This window comes from Callithrix jacchus, chromosome 5 (genome assembly GCF_049354715.1).
Source record: "Callithrix jacchus isolate 240 chromosome 5, calJac240_pri, whole genome shotgun sequence".
NCBI lineage: Eukaryota > Metazoa > Chordata > Mammalia > Primates > Cebidae > Callithrix > Callithrix jacchus.
The window spans coordinates 11,822,727-11,846,207 of NC_133506.1; the positions used below are offsets into that span (position 1 = coordinate 11,822,727).

At 43.3% G+C, this 23,481-nt stretch overlaps 1 long non-coding RNA gene and 1 pseudogene across 1 annotated transcript in view; both read left to right on the forward strand.

Annotated features, from left to right (window-relative positions):
• The window catches only part of LOC118153551 (uncharacterized), a 58,320-nt gene that overhangs the window by 29,129 nt on the left and 5,710 nt on the right, over positions 1 to 23,481 (forward strand). The window contains exons 2-3 of the long non-coding RNA XR_008481190.2: positions 14,257 to 14,323; positions 14,963 to 15,174. This is a non-coding gene — a long non-coding RNA (uncharacterized LOC118153551). The remainder of the gene's footprint in view (positions 1 to 14,256; positions 14,324 to 14,962; positions 15,175 to 23,481) is intronic.
• Positions 22,615 to 23,399, forward strand: LOC100411872 (60 kDa heat shock protein, mitochondrial pseudogene; annotated as a pseudogene).

The window sequence follows — 23,481 nt, forward strand, 5'->3', positions numbered from 1 at the left end:
ATTCCACAGGTGGAGGAAGACTTTACCTCTTGACAGAAAGAGCAGCAAAGTGACTTTGCAAGGGTGTTGATACATGGAGGGGAAGAACTTTTGGTCATGTTTGCAATCTACCACAGTTAGAAACAGCACAGTGGCCCACCAGGCCTTTGGAGGGGAGGGAATAGAGCTCTGCTGTGGCCCGTGGTCCACTGCCCAGTGCTCTGTCATTGCCCTACACTGCTGATCATACCATATCTTGGGTTAGGCCATTTGCATCCTTCACCATCAGTCACTGGCAGAGAGAGAGAACCTTGAGTGGTTGAGAGATGGGACATTGGGAAGGTAAGTTTTGGTGCAGGGAAAAGGATTGAGAGCAAGGAAGCAAAGGTCAGAGGAAGGCCTGGGCTTGGCAAAGCAGCACTCCTGGTGCAATGTAGTGGGAACAGTGCTGAGAACATTCCATGACTCTTAATTTGCCCCTCATCCTGTCTCCTCCTCTCAGCCTGGGCCTCCCTGTCAAGAGCACTCTCAACCCTGTTTGATTCTCTCTCAGTGGTTCCCAGAACGCTTTGTTCACAGACAAGCCTGTTGATTCCCACTTTTTTTTTTTAAGTCACAGAGCCATCACATGGTGAATATACTACCCTTCCCAAGGGCATTGGAAATATAAATAAATATGGATGGTTCAGACCTAATAAAGACAGTAAAGCTGTTCAGAATGATGAAAATTAACACCGGGAGCAGCCTGCAAGAGCAAATGCAATTTGGTGCACATAGGTTGGGGGGGTGGCATTCTGTGAGGCCTCCTGTATTATCTGAAAGTTGCACTGCATTTCTTGCTCTACTAAATCTGGGGGATCAGGAGGTCCTAAAACAGTGTCTTTAGTCTAGAAGCACAAAGAATCTCAAATTCTGAACTTGATAGTTAGAAGGGGTCTTAGATACAGTGAGACCCCTCTCCTTTTACACGGATCAAGAGGGAGGGAAGGGGGCAATAAAAGGGCTTGGCAGAGGTACCAGAGAGAATGTAGCACAGTCAGTATTAGCATCTTGATCTAGCAACACAACGCACCCAGGATTTATTGCGCACTGAGTGTGTGTGGGCATTGCTGTCCTCCAGTGTACCATCTCATTTAATTCCTACAACTCTCTAGTGGATGCTATTAGTGTCCAGGCCATGGACACATCCCGTGCTGCAGGCATTGGCTACTGACAGCTCACCCTTGAGATCTTCTTTGGGAGACTTCCCTTGATTGATGACAGCTGCCTGTGAAATAAGCCTGGGAGATTATGACCATATCTGGGGGCATTATTTAGCTAATGACTTATTGATTTGCATGTGTAACAGCTTAGTTCCTTGCTTCTGGCAGAGATAACTTTATTTTGCTATTTGTCCTCTGGGGCTCCTTGTGTGATGCCCACATCCTAGTTTGGCTTTGTACCCTGCCCTGCTCTGCATCCCTTACTCCCATTTACCCAAGAGCTTCTTCCCCAACCCAGTAAACCATGTGCATCTGAATCCCTGTCTAACGCTCTGCTTCTGGGAAACCTGACTCCAGACAAATCCTACACAGTATTAGCTTGAAGTCACACAACACATGAACTATGTGATTACAATTAGACTTGAGATCTGATCTCCAAGTTTATTGCTCTTGCCAGTTCAATCTCATTCCTCTTTCCCATTTCTGGATATGGTGCTTCACGGAGTCTGAGTAACATTTCTAGTGTTGCTCCTAAGCTCACCATACATGAAATATTAGTGTCTGTATTCCCAGAAGGACTATGGCTACCTTCCCTGCTTCTCTTGTGACTCACACGGCCTCGGGCAGTGACTTAGGCCCCACGGGGGGTACAAGTTCTCCCTGCAGAGTTGCTCAACAGATCCTGTGGCTATAGGGACCCAGGAAGCAGGCAGGGCCAAGGGGCCACCAGAGATCAGGTTTGCAGGTAGAGCGCCTGGGGTTCAGAACCTGGCCTGCTGATGTCTGCTCACTCCGATGCCTGGGTATCTCTCCTGTCTCCCTGCGTGTGGACAAAGCTGGGAAGCAGGTTCTGAGTTCACAGCCTCAAGAGGCTTTGTCATGCTAGGCTGATTGCTTTGCATGGTTTATCCTGTTTATTCTTAATATCATTTCGCACATGAAAAAACTTGGGCTCAGATAAAGAAGGTGTCTTGGTCAAGTTCACCCAACTGACTCAAGGCCGTAGAGGACTGTGGAACATACAGATGCTGTCTTCAGCAGTGTTCTTTCCTGTTCTCTCTGTGATAGCTTTTTGCCCCAGATGGTTCTTTTGGGAGGGCCCAGGACACAGGTCCAGTGTCCTGCAGCACTCGCTCTCAGGGACTAGCTGACCCAGGGCAAGCCTCTGCACACCCACATGTGGGGATTGGACTGCATGCTCCCCAGACACACCTTTGGGAAGTGCTGCTCTTAGATGCGGGCAGTTGGGGCCTCTGACCTTGTCCAGTGCTTCAGAGTCAGATCTGCTCCACATAAAACCTGGTCTGTGCTGAAGGACCAGGTTTTACAACTTCCAATCTATTGTGGACTGATGCTCTGGTAAAATGCACTAAAAATGAATTATTAGAAAATGAAATGTAAAAAAAGACATACAAAATAAAGCCTGAGGGAGTTTTTCCTTTTTTAAAAAATTAGATTCAAAAGACATAAAATTAGGCAGTCAAGCTGCTACACACTTCCTAAACACTTCCTCTCACTTTCTGTGCTAACCTTGTCAGGGGCCCATAACACACAGCTCTTAGACTGGTGCTGCTTTGCGGATCACATTCGAGCAGCTCTGCTTTAGAGGGACATCCCCTCTCCCTCCTGCACTGTGCCAAGGAGAACTGCCCACCAGGAGTTCAGGCCACCCTGCCACCTCCATTCCCCACCCCAGCCATACTCAGGGTATGCAGGACTTGGGAATTCCCAGTTTAAAGGCCTCAGCCCACTTTTATGTCCTGTGTGGGCATCTTCTCTGGGGTTGCCCTCTCAAAGTGAGCCGCTGGTAAGTGTTCCCAGGAAGTAGGGGTTGTGAACAGAGCTTGGACTTGAAGGCTCAGTGGTCAGCACATGTGCGTGTGAGGCCCCCCCATGGGGTGGGTGGAGACTTGTGCGAGAAGAGGGTGGGCTGCAAGTCCAGGAGGAGGCCCTGGACTCTCGTCTTACCACCCCACAATGTTAGAGATGATCCTGCCTCAGGGCTTATGTGACTGATGGGAAGCAGGGAGGTGGAGGCTGAGAACTCCAGCTCTGCAGTTGCTGCTGCCCATAGACAGCAGATCTACCAGCCCTGGCACCCTACTTGTTGGAGGGGCTGAGTCCACATGAGTTGGGAGTTCATTGCCAGTTCCCCTGCCAGCATGCCCCTGCCTTCCTAACCCTCACAGATCCTTATTCTCATTCTGTCTCACATAGCACATGGCTTGGACCCTTTCATGCTCCTGATCTCTGTCCTGTTTGCTATCTTATGGGCTGTCTTGGCAGCAGGCAGAGGTCCCTGGCAGGCAGGATGGCTTCTTCCACATTCCATTAGCTCTGGCTCAGGCCCACAGCCACACAGAGTCTCACCTGTGGGAGTTCTTCCATCACCCTGACTCAGTTTCTGAACTGAAACAGTCCCCTTGAAGTCCTGGGATCTGAGTTATTTGGTGTGTATCCACCTCCCCAACAGGTTGATGGTCTCCAAGAGCAGGGGCTGCAGGCTTGATCTTGCCATGAGCTGAGGGTCTCACTGAGGGCCTCCTCTCTCCTTTAGAGGTGGGAGAGACCATCCCCTACTTTCCTTATCACTAATACCAACTGGATTTTCAAGTCTTAGGTGTGCCTGAAGTTGGCCTTTGGGGAACCCCCCCCACATACACACACACTCCTCATACAAGCTGACACCACATATATTCAAACACAAACTTGCATATATACATGCTTATACACACACTCAGGCTCACTTATAAACATAAACACACACATACTTGTGTGCATGTTTGTATATGCACACATGCACAAACACACAACCACAGTTGTGTCTGTGCTACTCCCATTGTCTTTTTGGTGCTGATGGGGCTCAGCAGATAGAGGCCCAGCCTCCCAAGACACTGTCTTGCCAGCTGAGAGGCTGAACTACTAACAAAATTTCCAGGGTCCACTTGTGGCATTTCTTGATAACAACATGAGCTAAGTTCATTTCTCAAGGCTGTAAACCATCATCGTAGCCATCCTGCCCTTTTAGGTGTCAGCTTAGTGACACTGGGGCTTGGTTTGCCTCTCTCCCCTCAAGATCGAGCTGGCAGCTGGAATGTCTTTGAGGTTGGGGACCAGGAGCTCCAGGGAGCCTCCAAACCTTACCATGACCTCCCATGTGTCCATGCCAGCTTGAGCAAGCGCAGTGGCTTAAGGCGGCCGCAAGAGAGGCCTGGAACACCCCATCCTTGGCTGCCTAAGGCAGCAATAGAGACCAGAACAAACTTCTCGCATTAGTTAGGATGGATCACATTGACGATGAATGTAAAAGTGCTTTGCAAACTGTGAAGTGCTGAGCACACATAAGAAGAGATGTTCATTTTCAAGACTATAACATATTTGCTGTCTTCTCAGTGAGTGGAGGTTGTACCTTCTGCGGAACCCTTCCTGGGACCAAATCAGCCAGGGGTGTCTCTTTGGCAGTCAGCAAGAGGCTGGGTGCCCATTCTCAGGCTTGGCTCTGTATAGTCTACACAGACAACAAGAGTCATGGGACTCACTCCAGGGAACTCCTCTCCAGGAAAAAAGCTGGGAAAAGTCTCTCTGCATAGCTGCAGGCAGGGCTGTAGATGCCAGTACTGGGTCAGGTGGGGAAGAAACAACATCTTCTTGGACTATGGTGCCTCCCTTGGAGCAGCTTAGCACTTAGAGAACCAGCCCTGATTGTGTTGAGATGTGATGCTATCAGCTATGATCATGGTTATGATTCAAGTTGGCAATGAAACTTGCAAGATGCAATTGGCTTATGTTTACTATAGTTACTGTTTTAGTTCATTTTCTGTTCCTTAGAACACCTGAAACGGGGTAATTTATATATAAAAGAGGAATTTATTTCTTACGGTTATGGGGACTGAGAAGTCCAAAGTTGGGGGCCATATCTGGTGAGCGCCTTCTTGCTGGTGGGGACCCTCCCCGCAGGACATCACACGGTGAGGGGCTGAGTGTGCTAGCTCAGGTTTCTCTCCTCCTTCTTATAAAGCCATCAGTTCCCCTCCCATGATGACCCCTTCATCCATTAATTTATAAATGGATTGATTCATTCATGAGGACAGAGCTTAAGGGTCCCACTTCCCAATGGCAGTTACTTAGCTTTACAGAAGGATACAGAAAAGGAGCTACAGGGAGCTCAATGTCATGTTCTCCTCAGCAACGCCAGCCATTACCCAAGTGCACAAACTCGTTTGCCTCCTCGAGGAGCCCGGGGCTTTTGGGTCACCTTGACATGGAGAAATCACAGCCTTTGCTTTCCACCATCTTTCTGCACTGTTTGAGTCAGGGAGGCCCAGGGCCTGAATGCCAACTCAACAGTTTACATTTATCCTGTAGCTCTGCAGAAAGAGAGCAATAAGAAGAGCGAGGTCAAGGTCATTCCCAAGGTTACATCAGCCCAGACGTGATGCTAATCCTTCCACACACAGATGTAATCCTTGTCCCTCGTAGTTCTTGTTGTTCCTAAGCCTCCGTTCTGTGATTCACAGGTGAAGCCAGAACCTAGGGAGGAAAAAAAGAATTAGAGTTTAGCCTTCCACACTCAATATAAGCTATCTAGAAAGCCCTTTTCAGAGCAATAGCTGTGGAAGGCAAGGATTTGTGCTTGCCAGAGCTAAGTGTTGTTGGGCTGTAAAAGGGCTTTCTAAATTCCCCAAAGCTTCTCTTTAATTATTGGGAAGGTTCCATGGCATTCCGTTCTAAGTCATGGCTTAGGGTGGGATGGGCTGTATGTCACCTGGAGGGACAGGGATGTGGAAACTCTTTCTGGGCTCAGTAAGGATCTACGGGCTGGGGAAGTGGGAACCAGGGTGTTGAGACCTACTCCCTGGCCGCCCTCTAGGTAAAAATCCAGCTGGTGGTAGATGTGTGTGGCTGATGGAGACACCTGGAAACTCCTGAGCAGAGGGGAGTGCCCTGTTGCCCACGTGGCGGAGAACTGTACAGTGGCCTGTACGGCCATGGAAAGATCTTGATGGAGTAGAAGCAGTGCTGAGGCACAGTTATGCTGAGAGGCCCTGAGATCTCTCTGCCCCATTCTACCCTCTTGCAGACCCTGCAGGGCTTAGAGGAGATCCAGGAATATGCCTGTGATCCCTAGAGAGGGGCAGGGAAGGGACCGAGAGGCAGCAGGCCAGCCAGGGAGTCACCAGGATGCCAAGCAAAGGGATGTTCTGTCATCATTCCTGACAGAGGCTGAGGAATGGGTAGCCCAAAGTCAGGGGTCAGGTTGAGTAAATGGTTGAACCTTCTCCAAGAGCCTGCAACCCACCCCCTTCTATAGATAAGACGGCTTCCCTGTGGTAGCACCTCCAGCTGCAGGGCCTGACTCAGCCTGGGAGTGACTGAGATTAAGCTTAGCAACCACGTCCCACTGGGCTGGCATCTCTTCTTGGCATCCAGACTGACCTCTCTTTACCTTACTGATTTCCCATAAACCCCTGGAGTCAGCATTAATTCCCTTCAATGGCTGATTCAGAGAGGAGCCTAATAACCCACGTGTTATTTTTCTCAGCAACAAATTAAGTTAATGAACAAACCCTGGCCATTTATCTCCGTGATTCTGGCTGGGGAGCTGGAGGCCACAACACTGTCGCCAGCAGCACCAGCATCACTCCAGTTTTCCTCTAATCAAAACAATATATTCTTTTCTCCATGTGTTAGAGTTGGGAGTGTGGAGTGCTGCTGTGGCTGTGAACAGACCACCCTTGAAGACTCCAATCTGATGAAGAGAAATGAATCGATTTTGGCATCATGACAAGTTAATAAGAGAACCCCATCTGCCTCCCCCAGCGGGAGCCCTTCAGTTCCGAAATCTATAGCATCTTTTCTGGTTCTGGCTGGACCAGACCAGGAAGAGTAACTTGGGAGTGGGAAAAAGAAGGGTCTAGGAGCCTGGTGTTGGACAGTTCTAGTGGATGCCCAGTAGCTCTGATTATACCCTGAGGAGAAGCCAAGAGACTCTGGAAGATTGCTGGGGAAGGGGTGGAGTACAGGATGATTATATTCTCCACCAAGCTTTCCCTCGGGTTGGGGTATCACAGAAACAGGCCAGAGACAAGGATTAGGGTATAAGTAGTTAAACTTGGAGGTGAAGGAAACTCCAGTAGACAGAGAAAGGAAGACGGCCAATGAAGAATGTGCTATCAAGTCAGTTCCCATGTGGACAAATGGGGCTTGAGACCACTGGAGAACTCTGGGAGCCAGTATAGGACCCACACCTTAGAGTTTTCCCACGTGAGTTGGGAGGGAGCTTGGGTGTTTATCCACCATTTCCTGTCCATGACGGTTTGAAGAGCGGCTGGGAATGTTAACTCTCAAGCACTCCAAGCTTGCCCTCTATGTAGGCTGAGTGGGCTCTGAGACTCAGGAAAGCCTCCAGGCAGTGAGCTGCAGGCTTTTAAGGAGCAGCCTTTGCTGTGGGGAGATGGACAGGCACTGATGAATATCTGCTCCACTGCCCAAGCCAATTCTTCAGCTGGATGTCCCTTTGTATGACTTGCTCCCTGCCATTCTCTCAGTCTCTCTGTGTCTGGACCTTGATTTCCTTGAAGACCTTGCTTCTCCTCCATGCCCAGTCTCTAGTCATCTTTAGATTGATCTTTCACTGGGTTTTCCCCACAGCCTCCCTGGGTCCCTCCTCTCCTGCTATAACCTCTGATAGCCTAGACCCACGGGAGGTCTCAAACTCAGACTGCAACAAGTCTTTATGAACATAGTCTTCCCTATTCAGACTGATTCATACTGATCTTGTATCTCTGGTGGCTCTCCATTTTCTTCAAGGTAACACTTAGTTCTCTTATTTGGGCACTTTTGTTCTTAATCCCAATGTCCCTTTTTAGATTTGTGCTTCAGAGCTCTTTGTCCCATTCCAGACAGTGTGTCTTGAGCACTAAATTTATAGTTAGCTGCCACTGTGTTCTGCCTCATGATGTGCCTGCCAGGAATACCTTTCTTTCTTCTCTACTAAAGCAGATACTACATGCTTTAGAGAACTATTCAGATAAGGAATCAAATTGCAGGAGTCAGTACTGAACTCTCAGGCCCTGTTTTGGGAGAGAGAGAGAGACAAAGACAATTGAGCATTCTCTGAGATACACATATTTGGTACTGAGCCTAAGTCAGATTAGAAGGTAAACTTTTAATTAGAAAGAACCATTCTGGACCAGGCTAGGTGGCTGATGCCTGTAATCTCAGCATTTTGGGAGGCCAAGGCCGGTGGATCACCTGAAGTCAGGAGTTCGAGACCAGCCTGGCCAACATGGTGAAACCTCATCTTTACTAAAAATACAAAAAATTAGCCGGGTGTGGTGGCGTGCACCTGTAATCCTGGCTACTCAGGAGGCTGAGGCAGGAGAATCGCTTGAACCTGGGAGGCAGAGGTTGCAGTGAGCCGAGATAGCGCCACTGCACTCCAGCCTGGGCGAACTCTGTCTCAAACAACAACAACAAAGAAAGTTCCATTCTGGTCATTGTCTTATAAGCAAAAATAAGACCGGAAATTAGAGCAATGCAACAAAGGAGGCAGTTGCTGGAAATAGAAGACAGAAGACACCAAATCACAGCCCAGAATAGTAATGCTACTGAACTCACACTTAAAAATGGCAAACTGTATGGAATGTGTATTGTTACCACAATTAAGAAATGAAAAAATATGAAAGAAAATATTTATGTATGATTACAAACAAACCCTAAAACCAACCTGGAATAGAATAATTGTTGAGGGTTTGGAGAGCTGGTGAGTAAGCGGAAAACTTCTGGCTGATATTGATAAATATTCGTTAAAGATTTTCAAGACCAGGGTTCTGGAACAAATTCATAACCTGAATCAGACAGAAGAAAGTTTTTGGAAGAGAAGATTTAAGCATCTGGGCAATTTTTATAGACACTTCCTCTGGCTCCAGAGTGGTGAGCTTGCTGCTGATGGGTTTTGGCCAGGGCATGAGCAGTCTGAAGAGAAGCACACTGGTATGAGGGTCACGCTAGCCCTGAGCAGAGGAGGAGGAAAGCTTTCTTGCTACCACATCTTGCAGCAAAGGCATGATCAATTTGTTTGAGTGACAAAGCCTGCAGGAGGGTCAGAAGTTGGAGACACCATCCAACTTCCTCCCAGTGAGGAGAAACAAGTCCCAGCCTTGGGTTTTCCCCTTTAGTGGAAAAAACACACCCCTTCCCAGGTACAGCGTTCTGTGGATGGCTGGAGGCCCTGGCCCTTCTCAGCCAAGGCCTTAAGAGCAAGCATGGCACCTACTTTTAGGGAGCTGGAGGTCATATGGAGTGGAGTGCTCACTGTCCTCAGGGACCTCTGGGAATTAGAAACATGGTTGGAAATATTATTTGGGGATAAGAATTTCTGGGGGAAGCCAGGAATTGCCTGTTTTTCCAAAACAAACCCAAGTGAAGCTTGCAATTTCTAGGCAGCCTTTGACCTTTGGCAGTAGTGGGGACCCATCTCATCTCCAGAATCTGAGTTAAGTAGGATATTTATCTCACTCGTTGGCTGAGGTGTCTCTGCTCCTGTAGATCAAAATAAACCAGACTCAACTCCCAGTTTCATGGCCTCTGATGAAGCATTTCCTAAGTGATTTCTGTGGATTACTCACGGCTGTTTTCCTCCTGGTGCTCTTGGCCCTGGTTTCTGCATCCAGACACCAAATATCTATCTTGTCCCCATGTTGAAAACCTGGATATGCGCAGACCTTTCACTGTTTTGCATCACACCATGCATCCCATAAAGTTTATTACTCTTACGGAAGGTTTGAGGGATCCTGCACCATCTGCGACTAATTTTGAAAGCTCTCCTTCCCCTGCCTCTCTCTCCCTCCCATCTCCCTTTATTTTTCCTGCCTCTTCTCAGGAGCTGATAATTTCTTTTCTTGTTTTTGTGAAGTGCTTTTCCTCCTCTCCAGTCTTGGCATCTGCTGTCACTCTGCCCATGGGGCCCTGTTCTGCCCCAGCAGGCTGCTTCTGGCAAACCTAAGCAACCATAGTGTTCTCCTAGAGGACTTCTGATAAATTCAACTCTCCCCATCTCCTACACTACAGACAATTCAGCCTACCTGGGAAACAGATATTTTATCATGAATTAGCCAAATCATCCTTTCCTATTGACAGGAGATTTAAAAACAATAGAAATGATTAACTTTACAAATATTTGAGATGTAAAGAAGGGTTAACATGCAAAGCCTATCAAAATGTGTTTTAAGCCAATGCTTCTCAAAGTTCAACGTGCACCCAAATCCCCTGGGGATTTTGCTAAATGCAGGCTCTGATTCAACAAGACTGTAGTGAGGCCTGAGGTTCTGTAGCTTTCACAAGCTCCCAGGTGCCACTGGCCCACAGACCAATTTAGAATAGCAAAGTTATAGACCAAGAGATTTGAAAGTTGACTGGTATTGGAATTACCTGGGGAACTTAAAAGATGTTGCTGTCTGACCTGCCCCGAGATTCCCATGTAATTGAGAATGGCTGGGCATTGCTAGTTTACAAACTTTTCAGGTGTTTTGATTATATAGCTAAAGTTAAGAGCCACTGCTCTAGAACAGAGCATCAAGCTCACATATTAATAACTGATCTTTTCCTATTTGCAGTACTTGAGCCTGCACAGAGGTGGACAGGAGGAAAGCACAACCCCTTCTTAAGGGGGAGACCAACTGCCACATTCTAAGCAGCCCTCACAGGCTCTGGGGGGAACTGGGCAGAAGCCCAGCTTTAGGATTGCTGTGCTGATAGTAAATGACTTTGCTATCTAAAGCTAAATTAAAAGAATATGCTAATCATTTTAATTAATAAAATGGCAAATTGAGCTAAAATAAAAAGACTAAAAGGATAAAGTTCTGAATATCTTCCCTAAGCTAAAAAGAAAATGAGAAGGATATAGTGATAAAATGGTAAATTAAAATGATATAACATGATATAATTAAAAAGCAAATAGGACAGATCATATTTCATACAATAAGATGAATGTTTATGATTAAAAATTAAGCTACCGTATACTCTTAGGTTGAATACATGAAATAGCCAGTATTTGATTTCATGTGACCTTCAGAAATGGCAATTTCATGTGGCTGCAAAATAACAAAATGATGAAAAACGAGAAGATTTAATGATAAAGCAAAACAAGGTTAAATGCTAAGAATCAGCTTCAGGGAGAAGTCCCAGGACACTGAAAACAGTGTCCTGGTCTGAGTACCTACAAGTGCAAGATCCTTCTAACTGGGTCTTGCTGAGGCTTGGGATTTGGGGGTGACACAATCCCCAGGGCAGAAAGCTCTAGGCACTGGCCATCTGGTACTTCACTGTGTATTTTGAGGTCCTTGCCAAGATCTTTAACTGCTCTCAGAGCATCTCCAGGTGGCTTTTCTTCCTAACGGGTAGCAAGTTCTTTAGCTCAACTCATTGGCAAACAGCCTACAGACTGCTAAGATTCTTGTTAGAGACTGGGAGAAGGGTACTGCTGGCAGGACGGTCAGATTTGCAGATTAAATTCCATTCATTAAACACGTATTAAATTTCTCCTCTGTGCGCGGCCCTGTGGTAGGTGCCGAAATATGACAGTCAACTGGAGATCAGAGAGTGCTCTGGAATGGAGGGCCCTAACCCTACCAGACCCACAGCATATGGATCTATTGGAGATCTGGGGATCAAACCCTGGGGCACTGGGAGAAACTGGGCTGCAGTGCAATCCCAATAAAGGCCTCAGCTGACTCTACATGGAGCTCTGGTGCTGGGATGGCTCTTCCGAGTTTTTCACACTGCAGGGAGTGTTCTGACCTTTTCTATTCCCCCAGTGAGAAGTCATTGAAACAATGCATAAAACAAAATAGTTAGATTACAATTATAGTTATAAAAATATTAGAAAACTAAATTTGTGATGTGGTGCTCTGTGTTTAATGATGCACTAAAGAATCAGATCTAGCAGTATATCTAATAAGGATTGCATTTTCAAAGTCGTGCTGAACGCAAATGACACCTACAAAAGATATCTATGAGTGTCATGAAATATGAAAAAAATGTGTGATTTCTGTAGGTATTGCTAACAACACCACTGCGGTTTGTTAACTGAAGGAAGTGCTGTTGGCTTGTATTAGTTAACTGAATATTAGTTTAGTTAAATGTTAGTTAACTTCTGACCAGGTTCAAAGATTCCCTAAATTCTTTTTTTTTTTTTTTAAGATGGAGTCTTGCACTGTCACTCGGCTGGAGTGCAATGGCACAATCTTGGCTCATTGCAACCTCTGCCTCCTGAGTTGCTGGGATTAAAGGCTCCCACCACCACGCCCGACTAATTTTGTATTTTCAGCAGAGATGGGGTTTCACTATGTTGGCCAGGCTGGTCTCGAATGCCTGATAGCGCGATCCATCTGTCTCAGCCTCCCAAAGTGCTGGGATTACAGGCGTGAGCTACCACGCCCGGCCTCCCTACATTCTATCTACATTCAGCCTGAGGGTACCAGCATAAAGATCCCTGGAGTGACTACAGTAGGGACTTGGCAGCCAACAAGGCTGAGGACCACTCGCTGGGTCAGATGTCAAAGGGCTCATGCTGTGGGTGGGGGTGGGGAGTCTCTAACATTCCCCAACCCGCCATAACTTTATACTTCTTCCTCTGCCATTCAAGGAACTTTCATTTTAATCTGACATGAAACCATCATCTCAACCAAAAAGAAAGTTATTTATTTATTTATTTTTAAATACTTTAAATTCTGGGATAGATGTGCAGAACGTGCACGTTTGTTACACAGACACACATGTGCCATGCTGGTTTGCTGTGCCCATCAACCTGCCATCTACATTAGGTATTTCTCCTATTGCTATACCTCTCCTTCCCCTCCCCAAACCCCCTACAGACCCCAGTGTGTGATGTTCTCCTCCCTGTGTCCATGTGTTCTCGTTGTTCAATCCCCACTTATAAGTGAGAACATGCAGTGCTTGGTTTTCTGTTTCCGTGTTAGTTTGCTGAGAATGATGGTTGTCAGCTTCATCCATAGCAATGTTTTGGAACCAACTCAATTGCCCATCAATGATAGACTGGATAAAGAAAATATGGCACGTATACACCATGAAATACTATGCTGCCATAAAAAGGATGAGTTCATGTCCTTTTGCAGGAAGAAGGTTTTAAATAAAATGCCTGGAGTTGTTTTTCCTGCCATTTGCTGCTTTTACCAAGGGGGAGAATTAAAAGCTCTGGGCAAGGATGAAGTTAGAACTGAGGTCTGGAACACGCTACCATGTTGGGAGAGGATGTGACCCCGAGGTACATCTTCACCACCTTTACCCAGCATGCATTGTTCATTCAAAAACAGAAGAACATATTCCAGACTTAAGGACTATTAAGTTTTGGGGACTTCATACCCCACTTCTTTTTCTTATGAAGTTTACAATGTATATCATAAGAGTTGTATTGATAACAGAAAATGACCTCATTTTATATTTGATACTTTTCAAATCTTGTGTGATAAAGTGAATCATTGGTCTCAACTCTCCCCTTTTTGTTTTGCACATTCATTCCCTTGCCATGGCTTCCTGTTGGGTAGAGTGTACACCCTAATCCTTTGACTTTGAGCACAATTATATGACCTTCTTTGGCCAATGAGATGTTAGCAGACAGGACATAAACAGAGGCTTGAAATATGCTTGTGCATCGAACTTATCTTCTTGTGCTCTTGCTTTTTGCCATGAGAATATCCCCTGGGTAACTGCTGGAAAAGAAAGATATGGAGACAAATAGAGCAGATCTGGGTCTGGCCTATACCTTGGAACCAAGTCCAGCTGAGCCTGGCTTAGATTAGACAAACCAGCCAACTTGCACATGTGTGAACCAGGGAATCAATGCTTATTATTCTATGCCACCGAATTTGGGAGATGGTTTTTATTGCAGCATGATTGTAGCTAGAGCTGACTAATATACAAGAAGCATCATATTTTCAAGGCTTTATGGTTTGTAATAAACTTGTCTTAATTTCCCCATTGCTTAAAATTCTTCAGAAGTTTGCTTTAAAAAAGAGATGGCTATTAGTTTAAATTCAGTGTTTATTTTTTCTAGATTCTGGCTGTTGACCACTTGGGATGTTACTGTGCACTGGACACACACAAACTGATGGAACTGAGGGGTAAGCGGTGGGATGTTGGTGAGGTTAAGTAGAGAAAGCTATATTAGATTTGAATCATAAATTCAGAAAATTATATATATATATTTCCTACTGTATGCAAGGTACTTTTCTAGGTACTAGAGACACGGCAATACAAATCTCTGCCTTCATAGAGCTTTTCTTCCAGTAGGCATTCACTAGATACAGGGATTATCTCATTCTGTAGCAGAAGAGGGTTCTCAGCATCAAACCATGGATTATGGGAGCAAAAATGACACAAAGAATCAGGAAAGGTCACACTCACTGAGCCTTACTCTCTGGAAAGAACTATTTACTGTGAAGAGAAAATAAAAGGAATGAATGACAGCCTGGGAAATAAGTAGCAATGAGTTACATTCAAAATGGGGAAAGAATTCCATTTACCAAGTGGGAAACCTAAAACTATAAAAATAAAGTCAAATTAGGGAGAGGAAGTGGCTTTTCTTTTTTCTTGACAGGAGTTTATCTAAGGGTCTAGAAAAGAAAGAGAAATACACTTCAAATTTTAATGAGCAATTGCAGCCTCTTCCTCCTGGGTAGAACCGATTTTCTAAGCAAGTCAGAGATTCTCCTCTATTGCCAACTATACACGTGTCCTCAAACATCCTCTGCTTCTTCCAGGATCCTTTACCTTGAAGAGTTGTTAAGCTCTCATAGGAAGCCTTGGTGATCCATCTAAACTATTCACTCTACTGGGCAGTTCTAGTGTTGATTCTGACATTATTTGGCACTCATCCGAAAATACATGCAGAAGATGTGAAAAAGCCGGGCAATCTACTAGGTATACGTCGGAATGTATGGAAAATTCTGAAAACAGCAATGACTCAGACAAGGTAGAAATTTATTTCTTGTTCACATGAAACTTTGAGCAGGGTGCCCACACTGGTGATGGTGCTCCGTGGTCTTAGGGACTCTGGTTTCTGGTATTAGGGACCTTGTTGCTCCTTCCATTTGTGACCTGCACTGCTTGTAAAGATGGCAGCATCTACATTCTAGGTTGCAGGATAAAGAAGAAGAGAGGCTGGACGCAGTGACTCACACGTGTAATCCCAGCACTTTGGGAGGCTGAGGCTGGCACATTGCTTCTGCCCAGGAGTTTGAGACCAGCCTGGGAAACATGGCAAAACTCCATTTCTACAACAAATACAAAATTAGCTGGGCATGGTGGCCCATGCCTGTAGTCCCAGCTAAGCTCCTTGGGAGGCTGAGGTGGGAGGATTACTTGAGTCCGGGAGGTGAGGTTGCAGTGAGCCAAAATCACACACACCACTGCACTCCAGCCTGAGTGACAGAGTGAGACCCTGTGTTAAAAAAAAAAAAAAAAAGACAACAGCAAAAGATATACTACTGCTGCTTCTTTAAGGAAGGGGCAATATTTCCACTTATGTCCCATTTGCTGGATTTTAAACTTGTTGCTTCTCTCAGCCACTAGGCAGGTTGGAGAAATACAGTTTTTATTCTGGGTAGCCGTGTGTCCAGCTCAAACTCAGAAGATCTAACACAATGGAAGAACCTGGATTTGGGGGATGAATTAGTATTAATAGATTAGGCTCTGCTGTGGTACATACAAACCCTATTATCTCAGTGGCTTGCCTAGCTAAGGTTTATTTCCTGCTCAGGAACCCCAGTTGACAGGTGCTTCACCATCCCTCAGCTGATTGCTGGAACACGGGGCCTTCAAGACAGGGATAAGAAGGGAAGAGAGGGCACGGAGGTAGAATACCAGCTCCTAAATGCTTACGATTGACATCCATCATTTCTGCTCTCAGCCCCTTGGCCAGAGCTAGTCCCATGGCTTCTTCCTAACTACCGGAGAACATGGAAAATGTGGAAAAGCATTTTATTATTGTAAGTGGGCAATAAATGTCTCTGCCACTTACTGGGGTTAATACTTGAATTCAGTTAAAGAGCCGAAGTTCTGATTGAGCACTTTGTCAGCATTTAACTTTCCTCTCTTCCCCCACAGGCCTATCTGTGGCTTGGAGCCTCCGTGTCCTTCTAGCCCTGTCAATCTGTGTTTTTCTCTGTGTGTCCACATACACAGATTGTATACAACCTCTGTGTATCCACAGTCTTGAAGAGAAGCCCTGGGCTCTGGTGCTATATTTTCCCATTTGGCACAGAGGAGGCCTCCCTTTAAACGACAATAAAAATAGCCTCCATTTATGTTGCTGTTTCTTTCCCTTTGTCTCTTCTACTAAAGGAGCCAACTAAACAAAATGTGTGCTTTCGGTGCCTGTTCTGTGTTCACTTTAAGATTTAATCAACCCTCTGAACCTGCAGCATAACTGTCTCATAATGTCAAGTTAATATATCGAGATCAGCTCGAACCTACCATTCCCAAGGGTGATTTTGTTTAAAGGCAAGTTGTAATTGAATTTCTAAGCAACTGCCAAGCTTTCAAGGTACCAAAATAAACATTATCCAAACAGAAACTTATCCTGGAATCTTTGGTTAACTTATGTGTACTTTAAGAAAACAGAGGTTTTCAGGATTTAAAAAAAGAAAAAAGCTGAACTGTTTGAAGTCCCTTTAAAACGGAATCAGTATTACCTCCCCCCACTCCCATGTCTTGAGGCATTCACAGCTGAATCCCCAATCAGGTAAATCAGCAGCTGATTATCCACTAAAACACAGCTTTCTTTGCTTTACAGGAAACTGCCCTTCAGGCTTCTTTGACTTTTGGGCTCTTTGATTGCTCAACTAAATATCTTCAGGGATCCTCACTGCCCACACAATAAAGTCCAAATTTTCCATCTTGGGATTCAACCCTTTCTATGATCTGTCTCCAACATACTTTTCAGGGCTTATCTGTACTTACGGAACTCTGTCTCCCTTCACCTAAGCATGAACCTACTTATCAATCCTATCCCACGGTTCACTTCTTGCAAATATGTTTGACACTTTTCTACCTGGGTTTTTGTTGATGTTAGTCTCGCAACCTGGAATGTTCTTCACCCCAGATCTGTCTGTTAAAATCCCACCCAAATCAGTAGCCTCTTCCAGTTCCCCACAGTTGTATTAAATGTTACCTTTGTGCTACATAGCACTTGGAGACACACTCGTTGTTATACTTCGCTTATTCAGTTTGCATCTGAATAATTTCCTCCCAGCTCCCACATGAGATTATTGTACATCCCTCAAGGCCAGGAAGCATATCTTCTGTTTTTCTTCTCTCCTTTGTTTTTACGAACCTTTAGTAAATACCTACTGAGTGCCTGGCACCGTACCGTGCAAGAGACTCAGAATTACAAATCAAGCACTGATTAGACCCTCAAGAATCCCATAGCAAAGATTGAGTGCAACATTTTTTCTTTTTTAAAAAACATTTTTGCCCCTTCTTTTAAAAGAAAATTTTAAAAACTTTCTTTTAAAAAAGACGTATTTATTTTTATATTTTGGATTTATTATTGAAGAGAGGGGACAGAGTGAGGACTGGAGAACTTGGGTTAGACATAGCAATAAAATACACAAATGTGTATAAAGTCAAAATATCTGGACAGAGGTCTGTGTCATGACTGGTATAAGATACCAGAAAAGAAGGGGATATTACTTCAGATTCCTGGAGGATCCTGAGCATGAATTTGGATATTCATAGATAAGGAGAAATGACCTATTAGGTGGAAGACAGCAAGGAATTGGGAGTTTAGTGACACTCAAAGGGAACAACAGATGCTTTTTGGCTTTTTTTGAGACGGAGTTTCGCTCTTGTCACCCAGGCTGGAGTGCAATGGCGCAATCTCGGCTCACTGCAACCTCTGCCTCCCAGGTTCAAGCAATTCTCCTGCCTCAGCCTCCTGAGTAGCTGGAATTTACAGGCACCCGCTACCACACCTGGCTAATTTCTGTATTTTTAATAGAGACAGGGTTTCACCATGTTGGGCTGGCTGGTCTTGAACTCCTGACCTCGGGTGATCCATCTGCCTCAGCCTCCCAAAGTACTGTGATTACAGGCACGGGTCACCGTGCTGGGCCAACAGATGGTTTTTTAATATAAAGCATTTGTGAAGGGAGTCAGTGGGGGACAGGTAGTTGGGAATAAAATAAAAATACAACAAAACCAAAGAACTTCCTGAACTTTCAGATGAAAGAACTTGGACTCTATTCAATAAGCACAGGCAGCACCTAGAATTGTTGAGCTCTGGTGTGATGTGACTCGTGCTCTTCCAGGGACTGTTAATCTGGCGTGGGTGCAGGCTGGTGGGAGAAGCTAGAAGATGTCATTAATTCAGGAGCAAAAACTGATGGTCTGAACTAAGGGAGCAGCAGCAACAGTGGGCATGGAGGGGAAGAGAGGAATGAGTAAACTTGGTTAGAAGTGGAGTCACTTGGGTTTATGAACAGGGGAGGTGTAGGATTTAGAGATGGTCCTAAATTTTTCAATCTAGATTACAAAAACGATGGGGCTACCATCAGGAAAAGGCACCTAAGAGAAGGCTCAGATTGAGGGCAATTTGTGAGCATAGAGGCCAACAGGAAATCCAGGTGGGGGCCTCCATGGAGAGTAGGAAATGTAAGCTGGGATTTGGGAGCGGGTCAGGGGTGGATATAATATCTGAAGAGAGTAGGCTTATTTTCAAATTTGGCGTATCACTATATGTTAGCATTTTACTGCTGAAATGTCTATGCATTTCATCATGGGAGTATCTTAATATGAACATTTAAAAACATCTTTACTGAAATGCAATCCATGTACCATAAAGTTCACCCACTTAAAGTATACAATTGACTTTTAGTATATTTGAAAGGTTGTACAACCATCAATGCAATGTAAGCTTAGAACATATTTATCACCCCCCAAAAAAGCTTCATACCCATTCACTCCCCATTCCCCTACACCCTCTCCCCAGTCCAAAGCAACCACTAATCTTTCTGTCTCTATAGATTTGCCTATTCTGGACATTTCATTTAAATAGAATCATACATTACGCAGTATTTTGTGACTGGCTTCTTTCACTTGGCATGTTTTCAAGGACATAGATGGTTTTTGAGTTTTTCTTTCCCTTAATGTGGATTGTACCTAATTCCTATTTATTGCCAAATAATGTTTTATTGTATGAATAAACTGTATTTTGTTTAATCTGTTCATCAGCTAATGGACATTTGGCTTGTTTCTACTTTTTGGGTATTATGAATAATGCTGCTACGATCATTCATGTACAAATTTTTGCATGGATATATATTTTTATTTCTCTTGGATATATATACTTGGAGTGAAATTGCTGGGGGATATGGTTACTGTATGTTTAGCATTTTCAGAAATTGTCAAACTGTTTATACCATTTTACATTTCCCATAACTGTACACAAGCATTCTAATTTTTCCACATCTTTGCCAACGTTTGTTATTACCAATCTCTTTGATTATAGCTAGCCTAGTGGGCATGAAAGGTATCTCATTATAGTTTTAATTTTTATTTCTCTAATGATTAATGATGTTGAACATCTTTTGCATATATATGTTGTTCATTTACATATCTTCTTTGGAGAAATGTCTTTCAAATCTCTTGCCAATCTTTTAATTGGGCAGTGTCTTTCACAGGTAGAAATGGTAATAAAATTTAGCATATTCTTTTTTTCATGGACTGTACCTTTGGTGTTTATCAAAAAGTCATCACTAGACATTATCTAGATTTTCTCCTGTGTGATCTTCTAGGAGTTTTATAGCTTTGTGTTTTACACTTAGGTCTGTGATCAACTCTGAGCTAATTTCGTGACAGGTGTAAGGTCTGTCTCTAGTTTCGTGTCTTGTTTGTTTTTTTGTTTTTTAAATGAATGGCCAGTTGTTCTGTCACCGTTTGTTGAAAACAGTGTTTTGAAATTTTGAAAAAATTTCTCTTTTCTTCATTGTATTGCCTCTAATCCTTTGTCAAGGATCAGTTTCAGTCAGGTTTTCTTTTTTTAAAGTAAGGAATCTGCCGTGATGTTTCTTCTGTCATTTCTGATATTAAATTTGTGTCCTCTTTCTTTGTTCTTAGTCTAAGGGCTAAAGAATTTTATTGATATTTAAAAATAAACAGCTTTTGCTTACATTGGTTATTGATAGTCTGTTTTCAATTTCATTGATTTCTGCCATAATTTTATTATTTCTTTTCTTTTACCTACTTTGGATTTAATTTCCTTTTTTTTAAATAACCTTAAATTTAATTTCCTTTCCTTTTAATAACCTTAGATTATTGATTTCAGGCTATTTTTTTCTAATACATGTATTCAGTGCTATAAATTACCCTCTAAGCCCTTCTTTTACCACATCTTACAAAGTTTCATAAGTGGTGTTTTCATTTTCATTTTGTTCAAAGTACTGTTAAATTTCTCTTGAGACTTCTGTTTTGATCTATGTGTTATTTAGAAGTGTGTTGTTTAATCTTTAATTGTTTTGAGATTTCCCAGCTATCTTTCTTTTATTGATTTCTACTTTAATTCCATTTGGTATGGAGTTAAAGCAGACATGGTCTGATTTTTATTCTCTTAAATTTGTTAAGGGGTGTTTTGTGGCCCAGAATGTGGTCTATCTTGGTGAATGTTCCATATAAATTTGAGAAGAATTAGTGTTTTGCTGTTGTTGTCTGAAGTAGTCTATAGATATACAGTGTCTAATTGATTGGTGGTGGTGTGAATTAAACAATGTCCTTACTGATTTTTTTGCCTGCTGGATATGTCCATTTCTGCTAGAGAGGTGTTGAAGTCTTCAACTATAAAAGTAGATTTATCGGCTGGGCACGGTGGCTCATGCCTGTAATCCCAGCACTTTGGGAGGCCGAGGCGAGTGAATCAACGGAGGTCAGGAGTTCGAGACCAGCCTGACCAACATGGAGAAATCCTATCTCTACTAAAAATACAAAATTAGCCAGGCATGGTGGCACACACCTGTACTCCCAGCTACTTGGGAGGCTGAGGCGGGGAATCGATTGAATCCGAGGGGTGGAGGTTGCTGTGAGCTGATCTTGCCATTGCACTCCAGCCTGGGCAATAAGAGTGAAACTCTGTCTCAAAAAAAAGAAAAAGTTAATTTATTTATTTCTCCTTTCAGTTGCATCAGTTTTTGCCTCACGTATTTTGATGCTCTTTTGCTAGGTGCAGTTATATTAAGGATTGTTATAATTGCTTAGAGAATTGACTCCTTTATCATTTTGTAATGTCTCTTCTTCATCTCCAATAACTTTCCTTGCCTTGGAGTCTACTCTGTCTGAAATTGATTTACTACTCTCACCTTCTTTTGATTGGTGTTAGCAAGGTATATGTTTCTCCATCCCTTTAGTTTTAATCTGTATGTGTCTTGGTACTTAAAAAGAGTTTCTTGTACATAGTATATAGTTGGGTCTTGTTTTTTTTCAATCTGATAACCTCTGTCTTTTAATTGATGTATTCAGACCATTAATGTTTGAAGTTATTATTGATACAGTTGGGTTAATATCTGCCGTATTTGTTACTGTTTTCCATTTGTTGTCATTGTTCTTTGTTCCTGTATTTGTCTTCCACTCTTTTCCTTCTTTTTGTGATTTTAATTGAACATTTTATAATTCTGTTTTCTTTCTTTTTAAAAGAATATCAGACAATTGACTTGGGGAGGAGAGTGGGAGAGAAGTGAGGAATAAAAGGCTACAAATAGGGTGCAGCGTATACTGCTTGGGTGATGGGTGCACTGAAATCTCACAAATCACCACTAAAGAACTTACTCATGTAACCAACACCACCTGTACCCCAGCAACCTGTAGGGGAAAAAATATGTTATATATATATATATATATATTTTTTTTTTTTACTTATTTCTTCTTTTGCTGTTTTTATTTGTTATCCTAGAGTTTTCCATATACATTTACAACAAATCCAATTCTCTTTCAAATATCATAATACCATTTTAAGAGAAGTGCAAATACTTTATAACAAAATAATCTTAATTCCTTCCTCCCATCCCTTGTGTCATTGCTTCATTTATTTCACTTATATATAAAATCAAATCCATCGTTACTATTATTATTTTGAGCAAACTGTTATCTGTTAGATCAGTTAAGACTAAGAACAATAAAAATTTTAGTTTTGCTTTTACTTATTTTTCTCTAATGTTCTTCCTTTATGTAGGTTCAAATTCTGAATTATATTATTGTCCTTCTCTTTAAAGAACTTCTTTAAACATTTCTTGTAAGGCAGATCTACTGACAATATGGTCCCTCAATTTTTAAGTTGCTGGATAAAGTATTAAAAAAGTTTTTCTTTGCCCTCATTTGCCGCTGATGACCTGCCTTGCCATGCACACCCTGCCACTGCCCCACAGCAATGCTTTGGTTACACATAGTCTTCCGCCAGATGAGACCAGTGTCCAGGGTACTGGCTCCTCATCTCACTTGGGCTTATGCCAAATATGTAAAATTTGGTGCAGATGCCTCAGCCTTAATGCTTCAAGGTGTAGACGTTTTAGCCAATGCCATAGCCATTACCATGGGGCCAAGGGAAGAACAGTGATTATTGAGCAGAGCTGGGGAAGTCCCAAAGTAACAAAAGATGGTGTGACTGTTGCAAAGTCAATTGACATAAAGGTTAAATATTAAAATATTGGAGCTAAACTTGTTAAGGATGCTGCCAATAACACAAACGCAGAGGCTGAAGATGGCACTACCACTGCTACTGTACTGGCACGCTCTAATGCCAAGGAAGGCTTCTAGAAGATTAGCATAGGTGCTAATCCAGTGGAAATCAGGAGAGGTGTGAAGTTAGCTGTTGATGCCGAAATTGCTGAACTTTAAAAGCAGTCTAAAACTGTGACTGCCCCTGAAGAAACTGTGCAGGTTGCTACAATTTCTGCAGACAGAGACAAAGAAATTGGGAATATCATCTCTGATGTGATGAAAAAGGTTGGAAGAAAGGGTCTAATGAAGATAAAAAAATTGGTATAAAAATTACTAAAAGAAAACTCGAAATTTCACCAGTGACCATTGCTAAGAATGGATTGAGGAATTCTGATAGTTGAGAAAATTATGCAAAATTCCTCAGAAGTCGGTTGTGATGCTGTGGTTGGAGATTTTGTGAATATGGTGGAAAAGGGAATTACTGACCCAACAAAGGTTGTGAGAACTGCTCTATTGGATGCTGCTGGTGTGGTCTCTCTGTTAACTACAGCAGAAATTGTAGTCACAGAAATTCCTA